We start from the raw sequence: 20,603 nt of genomic DNA, 5'->3' as shown, positions 1-20,603 counted from the left end.
AGAGAGTTGTCTAAGGTGGGAAGGAAAAAGATAATATATAAGCATGGTAAGCGTTTACAAACCCATTTCAAAATAACTTTTCTTGTTGTGATTTCACCTGTTTATACTATCAAAAAGTTCAAGGTCGATGGGCCTTTAGTTATCCTCCCTAGATGTGACTGCAATTAGTTCCAATTAGTACCACATTGTGCTTGGAAGTGCCTATTCAACCCCATTGCTGGCATCAACAGACAACATGAAAGCTTGATTTACTCATCAGTGCCCCCTACAATTACCACCACCAGGGACAGATTTTTGCATAGCCAAAATAAACTATGGCCTAGGGTGGCTTGGCTGTGAATGGCACAGCCATCCACTCATGATGTTGCCCATGTAACAGATTTTTATGTACAGTATAATGATAGATTGTATTCTGTCACAAACAACAAAAAATCTCTTGTGCATAAGTGTGATAACTCAGCAAAGATAAAGGTGGTACTTCACATCTCAAGGGATATAGCTTCCAGCCTTGCTGTTCTCTAAGACTGGGGGTGCCCTTGAGCCTCTAGAAAATTAACAAAAGAGGGCACACCAGCCTAGTGCATTATCCCACATACATACAGTATATTACAATATAAAATCATAAAAAATACTCACAAGCATGAGAATGAAAGATTGCTTATTGAGCCACTCGTCCATGGCTCAAATGTCCTGAACTAGACAGTCTTCAGACCATAAGAAGAATCTTATTGGCATCAGCCAGCAGGGACCGCAGTAAGGTTCCCCCTATGGTCTGGAGACTGTCAAGTTCAGGACTTTTGAGCCACGGACAAGTGGCTAGATAAGCAATCTTTTATTCTCATTCTTGTGAGTAGTTCTTATGATTTTATATTCTAATAAATATATGTGGGATAATGCGCTAGGCTGGTGCTCCCTCTTTTGTTCATTTGCTATTGTATTCTGTTACCCCGACAGTGCAATTTGAATGGGTCCTTGTTGTTGCTGTCCTTGGAAAATTGTGCATTCTTGTTAATGAAATGATTGACTTATAGTTCACCCACAGTTACCTGTGCTCTTCTAGTTTCCAGTTCTTGGTGTACTAAAACAAAGTAAACTAGTAGAAGAATCTCGATCAGGTGTTCTCACTATATGCTGATATAGTGTTTACCCCAAAAGGCATCTTTCCTTTCTCTCAACCCAGGAAAAAGTGCTCCAAGCCCTCCTTCCTCAGAACAAACCTGTACTAATGGTTGAATCTCTTTGGTGAACCACATTCTCCACAATCCTCCCATTTCCTTCTAAAAGTCTCCAATACTTCATGTCTTTGCTTGCCCCCCTAGTGGATGGAGGGTGGTTAAACACCAGCTGCTCTATATAATGTGACAGCAGTATTTCCTACAGCAGTGATAGTGTTTTGCAGGGCAACATAATCACAAAGCTGCAGACTGGACTACACTGACATTAAAAAAAACAAGTAGCTATAGTTTAAATAGTGTACATGGAAATATAATCAAAAGCTATTACAATTGTATGCACTTTTCTGATCAGAATAATCAATAAATAAAAATATATAGAAGAATAATGCATTTTCAAGATATTCAGAAAAATGCCAGAGTGCAGTGTGTTTAAATATTTATAATATAAATGAGTATATTTATTATCTTCTCAACATTTTAATGGGAAAAACATCAATAATTCAAAATGTTTCGATATGGGCACCTGAACTAACATTTTAAAAGTATTATTATCATGCAGTGGAAAAAGACACTAATGATGTATCTCTTGCTTTCAGCCATGTGGGCTTTGCGACCCTTGGTGCCCTAAAATAAGGAAGGAATATACTTATTAGGACACAAGTGTGCAGAAAATGGGATTGCTTAGCTTGTCATGTCTGACATGATAATAATAGATAAATCTGCTGCCTGACAGAACTTTCTTGCTTATGAAGCCAACAAGTAAACAAGCTCACAAGAAAAATGTGTAAACAAGCATAAACACTGATTAACTAATTCCCTGCTGTCTACAAAATATCCATATTTTTGACATCCTCACAGTTCTTTGTGTATATAAACACCCACTGCTAATGGCTTCAGTTTCTCCTGTTAGAAACGAGTGAACTAAGCACAGCTGCCAAATGATTCAGACCTAAACCTCATTCCACTGGCAAATATACAACACATAAATTGGCAAATTACAAAAATTAGGTTTTATCATTTTTTTTCTTTTTACTGTAGGTGTATGTTGGAAACTTGTTGAATTTTATGATTTTTATAATTTTTTTGTGTAGGGAAACGTAAAAATATGGAGGGTGGTAGAGTACTGTATGATAAGCTCTATCTAGTTTGGGCCACCAGTTTAATCCGAAAAAACAATAATCCAATGATCTTTGTTTATGCATGGAACAGACGGGATACACTTCTGTGCATATATTATTAAGAATTTACATTGACAGAATCGGATTGCATAAGCGTGAACACCCATGAGATCTGATTCCGGTGAAGAAAAAAAAAAAGGGTGCACCTTTTTTGTGTGGAAGCAGTGCAATTTGAGCATATACAAATTAATGGCTCAAATTGCACAATGCCTGTTATTTGCACAGGAATGCGGTGCGATTCCTCTTTACATTACATGCAATGTGTTGCATTGGATATATGTAAACCAAGCCTGAAATAACTCGAAACTTCTCACTGCTACCATACATGACAGTTTATTTTTTCCCCTGTTAATGGTTGGTAATGAAGTAGCAGGTCCCAATTAATTTGCCATACTAATGCCGCGTACACACGAGCGGACTTTACGGCAGACTTCGTCCTGCGGACTTTTCTACGGACTTTACGACGGACTTTCCAAATGAACGAACTTGCCTACACACGATCAACCAATGTCCGACAGATTTGTACGTGATGACGTACGACCGGACTAAAACAAGGAAGTTCATAGCTAGTAACCAATAGCTGCCCTAGAGTCAGATTTTGTCCGTCTGACTAGCATAAAGATGAGCGGACTCGAGTCCGTCGAAAAGATTTGAAACATGTTTCATTTCTAGGTCCGTCACACTTTTGGGGAGAAAAGTCCGCTGGAGCCCACACACGATCGAATTGTCTGATGGACTCCGGTCCGCCAAACCAAGTATGCCGTAAAGTCCGGTCGTGTGTACGTGGCATTAGGCTGCTTTCACACTGGGGTGGCGGGTCAGTTAGCAGTAAAGCTCCGCTAGATTACCGCTGTTTAAATGGTGCTTTTTGGCCATTAGCGGGATGCTTGTAATCCTCAAGAAGGGGTTACAAGCGCCCATGTTGCCGCTCTTCTGAAGCACTTTTTCACACCCTTCGGAAGCGCTGCCCATCGATTACAATGGGAAGGGGAGGTGTAGGAGCGCTGCATACAGCTCTCCCAAACCTCCCCAAAGATACTGCTTGCAGGAATTTTTTTCCCATCCTGCAGCAGGCTTTCACACTGGGGAGGCATGAGAGGCACTTTTCAGTCGCTTTACAGGCACTATTTTTAGCGCTAAAATGCCTGAAAACTGCCTCAGTGTAAAAGTAGCCTTACAAAGGGACATCTGCTTTGGCATATTTTCCCTGGAAGTGCCCAGTCCCAATGCCATTTGCAGACAATCCCTTACCTAATAGCCTAGAAAATGGTTACTGCTGTTTTTTTTTATATACTGTTGTTACTGAATTCAGTAAGGTTTGGATTCAACACTCAAACTTTCATTAAGTTCACAAACATACCCCAAATCTGAACCCTGAGTGTTTTGCTCATTACTATTGCATCATACCAAGTCAATCAGAGAGTCATAACTTTGATGCAAAATGAAAACTTTGACAGATTTCTTGAGGGTTTTACCAAGATGAAGCAGAAAGCCATATTTGCAGGGCACAATAAAAATAAGTGACTCTATTCTCAAACTTTAGATGAAGTAGATAATCAAACAATAGTAAGTATTGATTTTTCTATTGTGTAGAGTTTTAAAGTATTAAACTTCACACGTAGGGTTATAAAGAGCAGCAAGTCAAAATGTAAAGCCAAATGTAGGAAAGCCTTCTATTTAAAAAGGCAAAAACAGTGGAAGGCGATTGAAGGCCAAAACAGGGGAGCAGTCAATGCTGCTCCTCCAAAAATACAATGAACAGTGCCACCCTAGGGGGGGGTTAAACGTGCTCTATGTTTTTTCTTAAAAATACAATATCATTTAGGCAGAGGCATAACTAGGGCCCCCAGTGCAAGAAACCATGAAGGGCCACCCTAACCCCCCCTTCCATTCAAGCACTGGTCTTCCAGTTCTAGGAAGGTGTCACTGGACATTCTCCCAGAACCCTGCCTCCCACGTGCTGCCTGGGGTGCGCATCCAGCATGCTCTGTGACACAGCTGATCACAGATCACGGTAAAGGGCTAACCACAGTGGCCCTTTACCATGTGGTCAGCTGATCACATGTAAACAGGCTCGGCAGTTATCGGCAGTCCTTTCTTCCCATGATGTGTCTGTGTGAGGAAGGGAGAGCCATTAACCAGCAAGACTGTCAGTACATTGTTTACACTGATAATCAGGGCACTGATCATCAGTGCTGCCTATCAGTGCCCATCGGTGCTGCCTATCAGTGCCCATCGGTGCTGCCTATCAGTGCTGCCTATCAGTGCCCATCAGTGCCACCTATCAGTGCTCATCAATGCCACTAGTCAGTGCCCATCTGTGCTGCCTATCAATGTCCATCAGTACTGTCCATCAGTGCTCATCAATGCCACCTATTAATGCCCATCAGTGCCACCTATCAGTGCTTGTCAATGCCACCTTTTAGTGCTCATCAATGCTGCCAATCAATGCCAATTAGTGCTGTCTATCAGTGCCACATATCAGTGCCACATATCAGTTCTCATCAATGCTATAAAGCATTAAAGCTATAAAGCAATTGACATCATGGTATACAGTATAATAAAACCCCATGGACTCAAAGTTTTCATTAAATAGATCCACCGAGTCTCCTGTCTTGAGATTTATATCACATTATTACTACCCCTCCAGTGAGGTGTAAACACAACTACCCCTACCACTTTCAACACAGAAGGGTCCGTGGAATTATGTAATGTAAAATGTTTAGATAAATTGTGACCACAAAATTCCTTTCTAATGTTTGTAAGGTGCTCACTGTTCACCAACCCTCACCTGCAGTGCCCTCTTGGTCCTGCCAATATACTGCAAGCTACAAGGACACTGCAGAAGATAAACTACATTAGCTGCTGAACACATCATGAAGTAGTTAATATCACACATAACTTCAGATGTGAACACCTTAGTCCAAAGTAATCTTCTGTTTATAATACCTACATATCTGGCATTAACTAGAGGGAAATAACACTTTTAATGTGCCAAATAGACACATGCAGATAGAAAAAATATGTTTTGTTTCTGATCATTTAGTTAAGTTACTAATTTAGTTTTAGTTTGTTAGAGTGAGGGCCTAATGGACACAAGCTGTACACTCACTGCTTTACATTGTAGCAAAGTGTCATTTCTTTAGTGTTACATAGTAGGTGAGGTTGAAAAAAGACATCAAGTCAAGTCAAGTCCATCAAGTCCAACCTATGTGTGTGATTATATGTCAGTATTACATTGTATATCCCTGTATGTTGCGATCATTCAAGGGGTTATTTAATAGTTTCTTGAAACTATCAAGGCCCCCCCTGCTGAGATGCTAAGACCACCGCCTGTGGAAGGGAATTCCACATCCTTGCAGCTCTAATGCCGCATACACACGATTGCACATTCTGACAACAAAATCCATGTTTTTTTTTCCAACGGATGTTGGCTCAAACTTGTCTTGCATACACACGGTCACATAAATCTTTTCGGAAATTCTGAATGTCAAGAACGTGGTGACATACAACACATACGATGAGCCAAGAAAAATGAAGTTGAATAGCCAGTGCAGCTCTTCTGCTTGATTTCGAGCATGCGTGGGATTTTGTGCGTTGAAATTGTGTACACACGATCGGAATTTCCGACAACGGATTTTGTTGTCAGAAAATTTGAGATCCAGATCTCAAATTTTGTTTGTCAGAAATTCCGACGAAAAACGTCTGATGGAGCCTACACACGGTCGGAATTTCTGACAAGCTCCTATCAAACATTTGTTGTCGGAAAATCCGATCGTGTGTACGCGGCATTATAGTAAAGAACCCTCTACGTAGTTTAGGGTTAAACTCTTTTCTTCTAATTTTAATGAGTGGCCACAAGTCTTGTTAAACTCTCTTCTGTGAAAAAGTTTTATTCCTATTGTTGGGGTCATCAGTACGGTATTTGTATATTGAAATCATATCCCCTCTCAAGCGTCTCTTCTCCAGAGAATAAGTTCAGTGCTGGCAACCTTTCCTCATAACTAATATCCTCCAGACCCTTTATTAGCCTTGTTACCCTTCTTTGTACTCTCTCCATCATTTCCAGTACATCCTTCCTGAGGACTGGTGCCCAGAACTGGACAGCATACTCTAGGTGCAGTGGGACCAGAGTCTTGTAGAGCGGAAGAATTATCGGTTTATCTCTGGAGTTGATCCCCTTTTTAATGCATGCCAATATTCTGTTTGCTTTGTTAGCAGCAGCTTGACATCATCTACTAGGACCCCCAGGTCCTTTTCCATCCTAGATTCCCCCAGAGATTCTCCCCCCTAGTGTATAGATTGCATTCATATTTTTGCCACCCAAATGCATTATTTAACATTTTTCTACATTGAACCTCATTTGCCATGTAGTTGCCCACCCCATTAATTTGTTCAGATCTTTTTGCAAGTTTTCCACATCCCGCAAAGAAGTTTTTGCCCTGCTTAGCTTAGTATCGTCCATAAATTCAGAGATTGAACTGTTTACTCCATCCTCCAGGTCGTTTATGAACAAATTAAATAGGATTGGTCCCAGCACAGAACCCTGGGGGACCCCACTACCCACCCCTGACATTCCGAGTACTCCCCATTTATTACCACCCTCTGAACTCGCGCTTGTAGCCAGTTTTCAATCCATGTACTCACGCCAAGGTCCATGCCAATGGACCTTATTTTGTACAGTAAACGTTTATGGGGAACTGTGTCAAATGCTTTTGCAAAATCCAGATACACCACGTCTACAGGCCTTCCTTTATCTAGCTGGCAACTCACCTCCTTATAGAAGGTTAGTAGATTGGTTTGGCAAGAATGATTCTGCATAAATCCATGCTGATTACTGCTAATGATACCGTTCTCATTACTAAAATGTTGTGTATAATCCCTTATCATCCCCTCCAAGATTTTACATACTATTGATGTAAGGCTAACTGGTCTGTGATTCTCAGGGATGTATTTTTTTTTGGGCCCTTTTTAAATATTGGTGCTACATTGGCTTTTCTCCAATCAGCTGGTACCATTCCAGTCAGTAGACTGTCAGTAAAAATTAGGAACAATGGTCTAGTTCCCTAAGTACCCTCGGGTGCAAGCCATCTGGTCCCAGTGATTTATTAATGTTAAGTTTCTCAAGTCTAATTTTAATTCTGTTCTCTGTTAACCATGGAGGTGCTTCCTGTGATGTGTCATGAGGATAAACACTGCAGTTTTGTTTACTGAAGCCCACTGATACCCTCGTGAAGACTGAGAAGGACTGAGAAGAATAAATTCAATACCTTCGCCAACTCCCCATCCTTTGTAACCAGATGTCCTTCCTCATTCTTTATGGGGCCAATATGGTCTATCCTCCTTTTTTACTGTTTACATACTTAAAGAATTTCTTCGGATTTTTTTTGCTCTCCTCTGCTATGTGTCTTTCATGTTCTATCTTAGCTGTCCTTATTGCACCCTTACACTTCTTGTTGCATTCTTTATAAATTCTGAATGCTGATGATGATCCCTCAACCTTGTATTTTTTGAAGGCCATCTCCTTTGCTTTTATATGCATTTTTACATTGGAGTTAAGCCATCCAGGACTTTTGTTCGCTCTTTTAAATTTATTACCCAATGGGATGCATTGGCTAATGCCCTTATTTAATATGCTCTTAAAGAAAACCTATCTCTCCTCCGTGTTCTTTGTTCCTAAGATTTTATCCCAATTTATGCCTTCTAGCAAGGTTCATAGTTTAGGGAAGTTGGCTCTTTTGAAATTCACTGTCTTTGTATTCAACCTTATGTTTCCTATTTGTGTGATTTATACTAAAGCTAATTGATCTGTGATTGCTGTTACCTAAATTGCCCTGTATTTCCACATCCGTGATCAGGTCTGTATTGTTGGTAATCAGTAGATCCAATAATTCTTTATTTCTAGTTGATGCGTCTACCATTTGACCCATAAAATTGTCCTGCAAGACATTTAGGAACTGGCGAGCCTTAGATATTTATACATCCTTGATATATCCCTCTGCCCAGTCTATGTCTGGATAATTAAAATCCCCCATTATGATAACACTTCCCATCTTTGCTGCTAATCCAAATTGTGATAGGAGCTCCGTCTCCCCTTCCTCCCTCAGGTTAGGGGAGTAAAGCATACTCCCTGTATTATTTTCCCCTTAGCTTCATCCCTTTGGAGCTTTACCCATAGCTCCCTTAGCTAGCTCCCTTAGTGATGTCATCCTAGCTCCTAGCTCCCTTAGTGATGTCATCTCTCACATTCACTTGTACATTATTCTTGATATATAGGCATACCCCTCCTACGTTTTTACCCTCTCTATCCATGCGATAAAGGGTATACACTTGAATGTTTGCCAGCCAATCATGAGAGTTGTTGAACCAGGTCTCTGAAATTCCCACAAAATCCAAATCCTCCTTGTACAACAGTATCTCTAGTTCACCCATCTTGTCTGCCAGGCTCCTGGCATTGGTGAACATGCCACAACATGTTGTCACATGAAAAGGTATAATAAAATATATACAAAAGTGTGAGGGGAGTACTCACTTTGGAGAGAATGTATACACACACACCAAACTGTCCCCAAGCTTACATAGTTACATAGTAGGTGAGGTTGAAAAAAGACACACGTCCGTCAAGTCCAACCTATGTGTGTGATTATGTGTCAGTATTACCTTACATATCCCTGTATGTTGCGGTCATTCAGGTGATTATCTAATAGTTTCTTGAAGCTATCAATGCTCCCCGCTGAGACCACCGCCTGTGGAAGGGAATTCCACATCCTTACCGCTCTTACAGTAAAGAACCCTCTACGTAGTTTAAGGTTAAACCTCTTTTCGTCTAATTGTAATGAGTGGCCCCGAGTCTTATTAAACTCTCTTCTGCGAAAAAGTTTTATCCCTATTGTGGGGTCACCAGTACAGTATTTGTAAATTGAAATCATATCCCCTCTCAAGCGTCTCTTCTCCAGAGAGAATAAGTTCAACGCTCGCAACCTTTCCTCATAACTAAGATCCTCCAGACCCTTTATTAGCTTTGTTGCCCTTCTTTGTACTCGCTCCATTTCCAGTACATCCTTCCTGAGGACTGGTGCCCAAAACTGGACAGCATACTCCAGGTGCGGCCGGACCAGAGTCTTGTAGAGCGGGAGAATTATCGTTTTATCTCTGGAGTTGATCCCCCTTTTAATACATGCCAATATTCTGTTTGCCTTATTAGCAGCAGCTTGACATTGCATGCCATTGCTGAGCCTATCATCTACTAGGACCCCCAGGTCCTTTTCCATCCTAGATTCCCCCAGAGGTTCTCCCCCCAGTGTATAGATTGAATTCATATTTTTGCCACCCAAATGCATTATTTTACATTTTTCTACATTGAACCTCATTTGCCATGTAGTCGCCCACCCCATTAATTTGTTCAGGTCTTTTTGCAAGGTTTCCACATCCTGCGGAGAAGTTATTGCCCTGCTTAGCTTAGTATCGTCTGCAAATACAGAGATTGAACTGTTTATCCCATCCTCCAGATCGTTTATAAACAAATTAAATAGGATTGGTCCCAGCACAGAACCCTGGGGAACCCCACTACCCACCCCTGACCATTCTGAGTACTCCCCATTTATCACCACCCTCTGAACACACCCTTATAGCCAGTTTTCAATCCAGGTACTCACCCTATGGTCCATGCCAACGGACCCTATTTTGTACTGTAAACGTTTATGGGGAACTGTGTCAAATGCTTTTGCAAAATCCAGATACACCACATCTACGGGCCTTCCTTTATCTAGATGGCAACTCACCTCCTCATAGAAGGTTAATAGATTGGTTTGGCAAGAACGATTCTTCATGAATCCATGCTGATTACTGCTAATGATATCGTTCTTATTACTAAAATCTTGTATATAGTCCCTTATCATCCCCTCCAAGATTTTACATACTATTGATGTTAGGCTAACTGGTCTGTAATTCCCAGGGATGTTTTTTGGGCCCTTTTTAAATATTGGTGCTACATTGGCTTTTCTCCAATCAGCTGGTACCATTCCAGTCAATAGACTGTCTGTAAAAATTAGGAACAACGGTCTGGCAATCACCTGACTGAGTTCCCTAAGTACCCTCGGATGCAAGCCATCTGGTCCCGGTGATTTATTAATGTTAAGTTTCTCAAGTCTAATTTTAATTCCGTCCTCTGTTAACCATGGAGGTACTTCCTGTGTTGTGTCATGAGGATAAACACTGCAGTTTTGGTTACTGAAGCCCCCCGATTCACTCGTGAAGACTGAGGAGAAGAATAAATTCAATACCTTTGCCATCTCCCCATCCTTTGTAACCAGATGTCCTTCCTCGTTCTTTATGGGGCCAATATGGTCTGTCCTCCCTTTTTTACTGTTTACATACTTAAAGAATTTCTTGGGATTTTTTTTGCTCTCTTCCGCTATGTGTCTTTCATGTTCTATCTTAGCCGTCCTAATTGCACCCTTACATTTCTTATTGCATTCTTTATAAAGTCTGAATGCTGAGGATGATCCCTCAACCTTGTATTTTTTGAAGGCCTTCTCCTCTGCTTTTATATGCATTTTTACATTGGAGTTAAGCCATCCAGGATTTTTGTTCGCTCTTTTAAATTTATTACCCAATGGGATACATTGGCTAATGCCCTTATTTAATATGCTCTTAAAGCAAACCCATCTCTCCTCCGTATTCTTTGTTCCTAATATTTTATCCTAATTTATGCCTTTTAGCAAGGTTTATAGTTTAGGGAAGTTGGCTCTTTTGAAATTCAGTGTCTTTGTATTCCCTTTATGTTTCCTATTTGTGTGATTTATACTGAAACTAATTGACCTGTGATCGCTGTTACCTAAATTGCCCCGTATTTCCACATCTGTGATCAGGTCTGTATTGTTGGTAATCAGTAGATCCAGTAATGTTTTATTTCTAGTTGGTGCATCTACCATCTGACCCATAAAATTGTCCTGCAAGACATTAAGGAACTGGCGAGCCTTAAATGAATGCACGGTTCCCTCCGCCCAGTCTATGTCTGGATAATTAAAATCCCCCATTATGATAACACTTCCCATCCTTGCTGCTAATCCAGTTTGTGATAGGAGATCCGTCTCCACTTCCTCCTTCAGGTTAGGGGGCCTATAGCATACTCCCAGTATTATTTTCCCCTTAGCTTCATCCCTTTGGAGCTCTACCCATAAGGATTCCACCTCCTCTCTAGCTCCCTCAGTGATGTCATCTCTCACATTCGCTTGTACATTATTCTTGATATATAGGCATACCCCTCCCCCTTTTTTACCCTCTCTATCCTTGCGGTATAGGGTATACCCTTGAATGTTTGCCAGCCAATCATGAGAGCTGTTGAACCAGGTCTCTGAAATTCCCACAAAATCCAAATCCTCCTTGTACAACAGTATCTCTAGTTCACCCATCTTGTCTGCCATGCTCCTGGCATTGGTGAACATGCCACATAGTTTAGACCGGTCGCATATTGTCCTCGTATTGGGTGTTTCAAAATTGCAACTAGGACTTGCTACTATACTCACCTTGTGTTTTTGTGCTTTGGTTAACCTACCACTAATGCCCCCAACACTACCCTCTGGAATATCATCCGCACTGGCTATCACTGTCTCTGGACCCTCCCCCCCATCGCCTAGTTTAAAAACCCCTCTAACTTTTTGCCCATCTTCATTCCCAGCAGATCTGCACCCTCCTCATTTAGGTGTAGTCCGTACCTTCTATAGTACCGGTTACCGACTGAGAAGTCGGCCCAGTCCTCCAGGAACCCAAACCCCTCCTTACTACACCAGCTCTTCAGCCACTTGTTTACTTCCCTAATCTCCCTCTGCCTTTCTGGTGTGGCTCGATGTACCGGTAGTATTCCTGAGAATACTACCTTGGAGGTCCTTTTCCTCAATTTAGCACCTAAGTCCCTAAAATCGTTCTTTAGGACACTCCATCTGCCTCTGACTTTGTCATTGGTGCCAACGTGCACCATGACAGCCGGTCTTCCCCAGCCCCTCCCAGTAATCTGTCCACAAGATCCGTGATGTGCCGAACCCGAGCGCCCGTTAGACAACATACTGTTCGGCGCTTCAGGTCTTGGTTACAGATTGCCCTCTCTGTCCTTCTAAGAATTGAGTCCCCTACCACCAGAATCTGTCTTTCCTTTCCCTTTGCTGCCCCCCCACTCTCACTGGAGGAGTTCTTCCCCTGGCAGCTAGGAGAGTCCCTCATCTTCAGCAGTGCTGGTCCCTGACTGGTTTCACCAATGACACTCAATGGAGCGTACTTTTTGGGATGCTCCAGTCCTGGATCGGCCTCTCTGGCACTTCCCCCTCTACCCATCCTGACTGTCACCCATCTACTCTTTGCTAGTGCCTGCGCCTCTTTGTCTCCACCCGCCTCTGTGCTGGCCCCTGCCGGCACCTGCCGTGTACATTCCTGGCTCACCTTTAGTATGGAGGGACTTCTCAGTGCTGACAGTTGCTTCCCCAGATTCAGAACTTGGGCTTCCAGGGAAACAATGTGCTTACATTTTGCACAGCAGTATTCACCCTCGATCGGATGATCAAGGAACGCATACATGCGGCAAGATGTACAAAGAGTCGCCTCTCCACACCCGCCGAGCATCGTACCTATTAAATTTAGTGAGGATTTGGGGATTTTACCCTGTCCAAATTACCTAACAGCTAGCTTCCTGGCACTAATACTCAAGACAATACACAGGTACACAACAAGACAATACACAGGTACTCACAGACCTACGTGCAATCGCAGAACAGTCGCAGACCTACGTGCACTCGCAATACTCAAGTATACAGTACACAATACACAAGTACTAACGATCCACACACACTATTCAGACAACACTCAGATACTCACACTACACAGGTACTATGACCCCTGTTATAACCTCCTGTTTTAAACTCTAGTTTTTTAACTCCCACTTACACAAAGTTCCACAGCCAAAGACTGAGCACGCTCAGACTGAGCTCTACACCCAGTTAAATAGGCACCTGTGAGCAATTAACCACCCCCCTTAATTGATAGGCTGAAGGAACCAGAGGAAAAAAAAAAGAAAAAAAAAGCTATTTAAAAAGTGACAGAAAAAGGCAAATGAAAAACTAAAAGGAAAAGCCCCAAAAATGCACCCCAGCAAACCCAGCAATCAACAAGCAAGACTTATTCACTCTATAACTCTAGTTTTTTAACTCCCACTTATACTAAGTTCCACTTACACAAAGTTCCACAGCCAAAGACTGAGCACGCTCAGACTGAGCTCTACACCCAGTTAAATAGGCACCTGTGAGCAATTAACCACCCCCCTTAATTGATAGGCTGAAGGAACCAGAGGAAAAAAAAAAAAAAAAAAGAAAAAAAAAAGCTATTTAAAAAGTGACAGAAAAAGGCAAATGAAAAACTAAAAGGAAAAGCCCCAAAAATGCACCCCAGCAAACCCAGCAATCAACAAGCAAGACTTATTCACTCTATAACTCTAGTTTTTTAACTCCCACTTATACCAAGTTCCACTTACACAAAGTTCCACAGCCAAAGACTGGGCTCTACACCCAGTTAAATAGGCACCTGTGAGCAATTAACCACCCCCCTTAATTGATAGGCTGAAGGAACCAGAGGAAAAAAAAAAAAAAAGAAAAAAAAAGCTATTTAAAAAGTGACAGAAAAAGGCAAATGAAAAACTAAAAGGAAAAGCCCCAAAAATGCACCCCAGCAAACCCAGCAATCAACAAGCAAGACTTATTCACTCTATAACTCTAGTTTTTTAACTCCCACTTATACCAAGTTCCACTTACACAAAGTTCCACAGCCAAAGACTGAGCACGCAAGCAAGAGGGAAAAACAAACAAACATCCGCCCGACCATCCAACACAAAAAAAAACAACAGAGCCTGAACAGATCCAGCTATATAGGTATGCTTTTGTGGTGTGGTCTTTCATATGTGGGCTGGATGGTCAGGAGGGTGTTTGTTGTTGGTTTTTTTTCTCTCTTGATTGGGGACAGTTTGGTGTGTATGTATATATATATATGTATATATATATATATATATATATATATATATATATATATATATATATATGAAATGATTAGTTATGTCTTGTTTGTACATATACCAGATGTTTTGTGATTCACATATGGAGGATTAAGCCTTGAAGAAGCGGTAATGACCACAAAACATGTTGGCAGATCCTGTACAAGTCATGCGATACCATATTTGATAGATGTATATTATGCTCTCTACATGTATTTGGGCTTTAGTTGTCCCTTTGTTTGTTTCTATTTTATGAACACTATATATATTAACAATCTTTATAATAATGATTGCTGTATATATATATATATATATGTTTTATCTTAACCACGGACAGTACCATTTAAAAGCCAATTTTCTACAATACTTATTTCGTACTAATTTAGTTTTGTTGCATTTGTAATGAAATTTGTTTAATTTATTTGCTTGACTGGATTTGAATTTTTCCCAATGGATTTGAAGTATTCAAATCAAATTTGAATAAAAAATATTGAATCAATCCACATTCATTGTGAAGAATAGCTGGTTCTATTCTATTTGAAATTTGAATTTCGGAGGACAGTTATATTCTTTTTATTTTATTCTATTCTACTCTATTATATTTTATTCTTTTATTTTCTATTTTATTCTTTTCCATTCTATTCCTTTATTTTTTATTCTTTTTATTATATACTATCTTATTCTATTTTGTTTTATTCTATTCTATTCTTGAATAAATTGAGTAAAAAAATATTGAATCTATTCTATTCTTTTATATTATATTCTATTATCTTTCATTATATTCTATTCTTTTCTATTCTATTTATGTATTTTCTTTTCTATTTTATATTGTATTTTATTCTTTTCTATTTTTCCAATGTATTATTTTCTATTCTATTCTTTTATTTTCTATTCTGTTCTGTTTTGTTTTATTCTATTCTTTTTAAAATTAGTGTTTCAGAAGATGGCTCTATTCTTTCTATTCTAATCTATTTTTTTTCTATTATATTCTTTTATTTTCTATTCTATTCTTTGCTATTCTATTTTATGCTGTTTTATTCTGTTCTATTGTTTTTGAAATTTGACTTTCAAAAGACAGCTATATTCTAAAATACACTAATACACATAGTCTTTGAAGGAAATCAGCAATAGTCAGTAATATGTTTACATTTCTAACTTGTTTTTAAATTCAATCTTATTTTCAAATTCAATTTGATTCAAATTTTGGAAGAAATTTAATTTTGTTATGTTGGATTTGTTTAAATTAGTTACTATTGTAATTCAGAAATATGGATACATCCAAATTTCTGAATAATTAAAATTGTGTCCTAATTTAGATTCAGAACAAAATTATCTGCACATGTTTAGTGCCAAATAATCTAAGGTACTCAGGTTGCTTTATTAAATTGGGTGCCATCTTATGCCGTAAGGTTGGAGCTTTCCTAAAAGTGACCTTAGGAGCATTCGCTCCAATACTCCAATACTGAATACTCCAATGTTTGCTCAGCAATTTATTTACTTTATATTGCTCCAAAAATGTAGTCACAATGGCCCACTCAAAATCATTACCATTAGAGTCTTTATTCCTGGGGACTTATAGATTTTTTCTATCCAAAACCGACACCTGGGGAATACACTCATCCAAGAATTTTGCAATGATTGGAGCATTAAATGTTATTTGAATATACGTAGCACCACGGAGGTCAACTTTTTAGATCTTACAATTCAACATAAAAATAATGGATTTAGTAAAAAATGTTCTTTAAAAGACTGGATCACAATGAATATATCCCAATACGTAGTTGCTATCACTCATCTTGGCTACACACTATATCTAAGGGGCAATTCCACAGGTTAAGACATAACTGCTCTGAGATTAGAGATTTTCAATGACAGGCAGAGATACTCCACCACAGATTTATACTGAAGGGGTACACTGCACAATGCTTGGATGAGTGCATTCGTCAGCTGTTGATTTTGGATGGAGAAAATCTATAAGTCCTCAGGAATAAATACCCCAATGATAATGATTTTGAGTGGGCCTTTGTAAATACTTTTTTGGAGCAATATAAGGTAGTTAATAAATTACTGAGCAAACAATGGAGCATTCTTAAAGCGTAACTCTGCTTTTGTTAAGAAAAAAATATTCCCCTCTGGGTGATCTATGTACATTGCCAGGATTATAACAACCTTTGTTGCAGATTCAAAGTGAGGTGGATTGAGCGCACTCTGGGTGAGGATGCAGCTGATAAACCAGCACATAAATGATTTAAGTAAAGTCCATTTGGCAAGGTCCATAAAAGCAATAAAAACTAGTAGGAAGGAAGGCTGCCTGCTTGCAGATAGAAGTTGATCTGAAACGAAGTGAGGAAAAGAAAGCGGCGCCTTCTAAGCGTAGTATATTAAAAATTTTATGGATTCAATGTAAAAAAATAGCGAATACTATCACAAACAGATGAGAGAGACAGGCATGTATAATGAGTGTCATCCGCACTTATCCAGAGGATGCAGGGCTGGGACCGGTGTGCACCGAGAAGCCGTCCTCGGTAGCGAACGCAGTGGTGGAGTCCAATGCCTTCAGTATCCAGGGGAAGGAATCCGTGAACACCAGAACGTCCTGCTGTGATGTTGTCACTTCCGGATTAAAGTTCAGCGGGAGGGTGCGTGCGTTCAAAGCATGCATACTTCTTCCTCAGGCTCTGATGGGGCCATCTTAGAAGTGGTATATATTATGCTCCCAGACACATGATAAGCCAGAGATAAACCACACTGAGCACTAATGGAGATCAGGCTTGTTCAATTAACACAATCAAAACAAATATAAACAACTATCATCTATGCGAAATGAACTGGTGATGAAATGAGACTATGATGGGAAATTAAAGTTAAATGACAGGTGGTGAAAAAACCAAAAACATGATAAATGAATTATAAAGTATAAAAGGTAATAATAGAAAAAACGGAACACTTATGCCCCGTACACACGATCAGACATTGATCGGACATTCCAACAACAAAATCCATGGATTTTTTCTGATGGATGTTGGCTCAAACTTGTTTTGCATACACACGGTCGCACAAAGTTGTCGGAATTTCCGATCGCCAAGAACACGGTCAGGTACACCACGTACGACGAGACTAGAAAAGGGCAGGTCCGAACCAAGCACTGTACCCTTTGGGCTCCTTTTGCTAATCTCGTGTTAGTAAAAGTTTGGTGAGAGATGATTCGTGCTTTTTCAGACTCATGGTTTTCAGATTGTTTTCTGCTGTTCAGTTTGTGCTTGTGGGTTTGTATCTGCTCTTCAGTGCATGCAGCGTGACTCTGTCATTGTGTTCTTGTTCGTTCATTACTGTTTTTCAGGTCGCTCTTCACAGGCCTTGCTGTTCTTCAGTGCGTTCTGTTACTTCGTTCTGAGAAGCCGACCATTTTCTAGCCATGTTGCGTATACGTACTCCTCGTAGAGTTTGTGCTGTGCGGGGGCTTGCTGTTGGGGTCCTTACCTTGACACAAGTCCAGTCCATGAACAGGGTGGGGAGGAGTTCATGGATCAAGAATTGGTTTCTTCAGCGTGACCAGTTCTCTCATATGCCTTTGCTCCATGAGATCTGTGAAAATAATCTTGATGATTTCAGGAACTTTCTTCGGATGATGAACCCCGTATTTCACCATTTGTTAGCTTTGCTGACCCCTTATATTAGCAGGCAGGATACCTGCATGAGGCAAGCCATCACTCTAGAGCAGAGGCTAGTCGCCACCCTGCGGTACTTGGCGACGGGGAGAAGCCTGCAGGACTTGAAGTTCTCAACAGGCATCTCCCCCCTGGCTCTGGGGATCATTATCCCAGAGACCTGTTCTGCCATCATCCAGGTCCTGCAGAAGGAGTATATTAAGGTAAGATTTGTATCCTTTAATCTCAAATTTTATTGTATTTAATGTTTGATAATATATTGTATTTCTTTCCTCATTCCCTAATTACCATAATTGGAATATGCTGTGAATGTCCCCTTTGTCCTCATTCATGCTGGATTTTTATGTAATTATTTTTTTTGTCCTTCATACATATTTGCCTTCACTTACCTCCCCAGCATGCTCTCCTGGCCCTATATTCACCTCATGTAGTCACTTAACAATGTATTTTATCAGCTCCATAGTAGTGCTTTACCCCAAACACCCCCTAAAATGTGTAAAAATGTGATTTGTGCTTAAAATTCAGGCAGAGTGCCAGAGGCTTTTTTTGGGGGGTCCCCAAATCAGTTGGAACCCTCCCTACCCCCCAACTGCTAAGTCAGCTGATACCAATTCTCTATCTATCTTCAATCATCTATCTGCTGACTTTGCTAAACCCATACACACTATGTGAAAAAAGAAAAGTGTGTGAGTGTGGCGCTGTCCCAGAGTTGTAAAAGAAATGTCTGCATATATACAATTTTATTCAAAGTGTCACGTGTGTGTTCCCTTAAGTTAAATATGTATGGCAGTTATTACCACTCCTATGGGTTAAAGTGACTGGTGATTTAAACATAAGAAGCATAATGAGTGCAATAAATCGCATCCAAAGTGTCTAGTGCTATATTCCCTCAAAAGGAAAAAACGGTATTAACCACTTGACGACCGCCTCACGCCGATGTACGTCGGCAAGGCGGCACGGACAGGCAAAATCACGTACATGTACGTGATTTGCCTTCCGCGGGTGGGGGGTCAGATCGGACCCCCCCCGGTGCCCGAGGCGGTCGTCTTTTGTCCCACGGCGATCGGAGGTGAGGGGGAGGCCATCCGTTCGTGGCCCCCCCTCGCGATCGCCGCCGGCCAATCGAATCATTCCTTTGCTGCTGTATGCTAAACAGCAGCAAAGGAAATGATGTCATCTCTCCTCGGCTTGGTAATTTCCGTTCCGGCCCGAGGAGAGAAGACAGGTATGTGAGTGCACAACACTACACACACACAGTAGAACATGCCAGGCACACAAAACACCCCGATCCCCCCCCCGATCGCCCCCCGATCCTCCCCCAATCACCCCCCCTGTCACAAACTGACACCAGCAGTTTTTTTTTTTTCTGATTACTGCATTGGTGTCAGTTTGTGACAGTTACAGTGTTGGGACAGTTAGTATTAGCCCCCTGTAGGTCTAGGATACCCCCCTAACCCCCCCTAATAAAGTTTTAACCCCTTGATCACCCCCTGTCACCAGTGTCGCTAAGCGATCATTTTTCTGATCGCTGTATTAGTGTCGCTGGTGACGCTAGTTAGGGACGTAAATATTTAGGTTCGCCGTCAGCGTTTTATAGCGACAGGGACCCCCATATACTACCGAATAAATATTTTAACCCCTTGATGGCCCCCTAGTTAACCCTTTCACCACTGATCACCGTATAACTGTTACGGTTGACGCTGGTTAGTTTGTTTATTTTTTATAGTGTCAGGGCACCCTCCGTTTATTACCGAATAAAGGTTTAGCCCCCTGATCGCCCGGCGGTGATATGCGTCGCCCCAGGCAGCGTCAGATTAGCGCCAGTACCGCTAACACCCATGCACGCAGCATACGCCTCCCTTAGTGGTATAGTATCTGATCGGATCAGTATCTGATCGGATCAATATCTGATCCGATCAGATCTATACTAGCGTCCCCAGCAGTTTAGGGTTCCCAAAAATGCAGTGTTAGCGGGATCAGCCCAGATACCTGCTAGCACCTGCGTTTTGCCCCTCCGCCCAGCCCACCCAAGTGCAGTATCGATCGATCACTGTCACTTACAAAACACTAAACGCATAACTGCAACGTTCACAGAGTCAGGCCTGATCCCTGCGATCGCTAACAGTTTTTTTGGTAGCATTTTGGTGAACTGGCAAGCACCAGCCCCAGGCAGCGTCAGGTTAGCACCAGTAGCGCTAACACCCACGCACGCACCGTACACCTCCCTTAGTGGTATAGTATCTGAACGGATCAATATCTGGTCCGATCAGATCTATACTAGCGTCAACAGCAGTTTAGGGTTCCCAAAAACGCAGTGTTAGCGGGATCAGCCCAGATACCTGCTAGCACCTGCGTTTTGCCCCTCCGCCCGGCCCAGCCCAGCCCACCCAAGTGCAGTATCGATCGATCACTGACACTTACAAAACACTAAATGCATAACTGCAGCGTTCGCAGAGTCAGGCCTGATCCCTGCGATCGCTAACAGTTTTTTTGGTAGTATTTTGGTGAACTGGCAAGCACCAGCCCCAAGCAGCGTCAGATTAGCGCCAGT

Source organism: Aquarana catesbeiana, linkage group LG04, assembly GCF_042186555.1.
Source record: "Aquarana catesbeiana isolate 2022-GZ linkage group LG04, ASM4218655v1, whole genome shotgun sequence".
Taxonomy (NCBI): domain Eukaryota; kingdom Metazoa; phylum Chordata; class Amphibia; order Anura; family Ranidae; genus Aquarana; species Aquarana catesbeiana.
Note: the sequence above shows the minus strand (reverse complement) of the source record.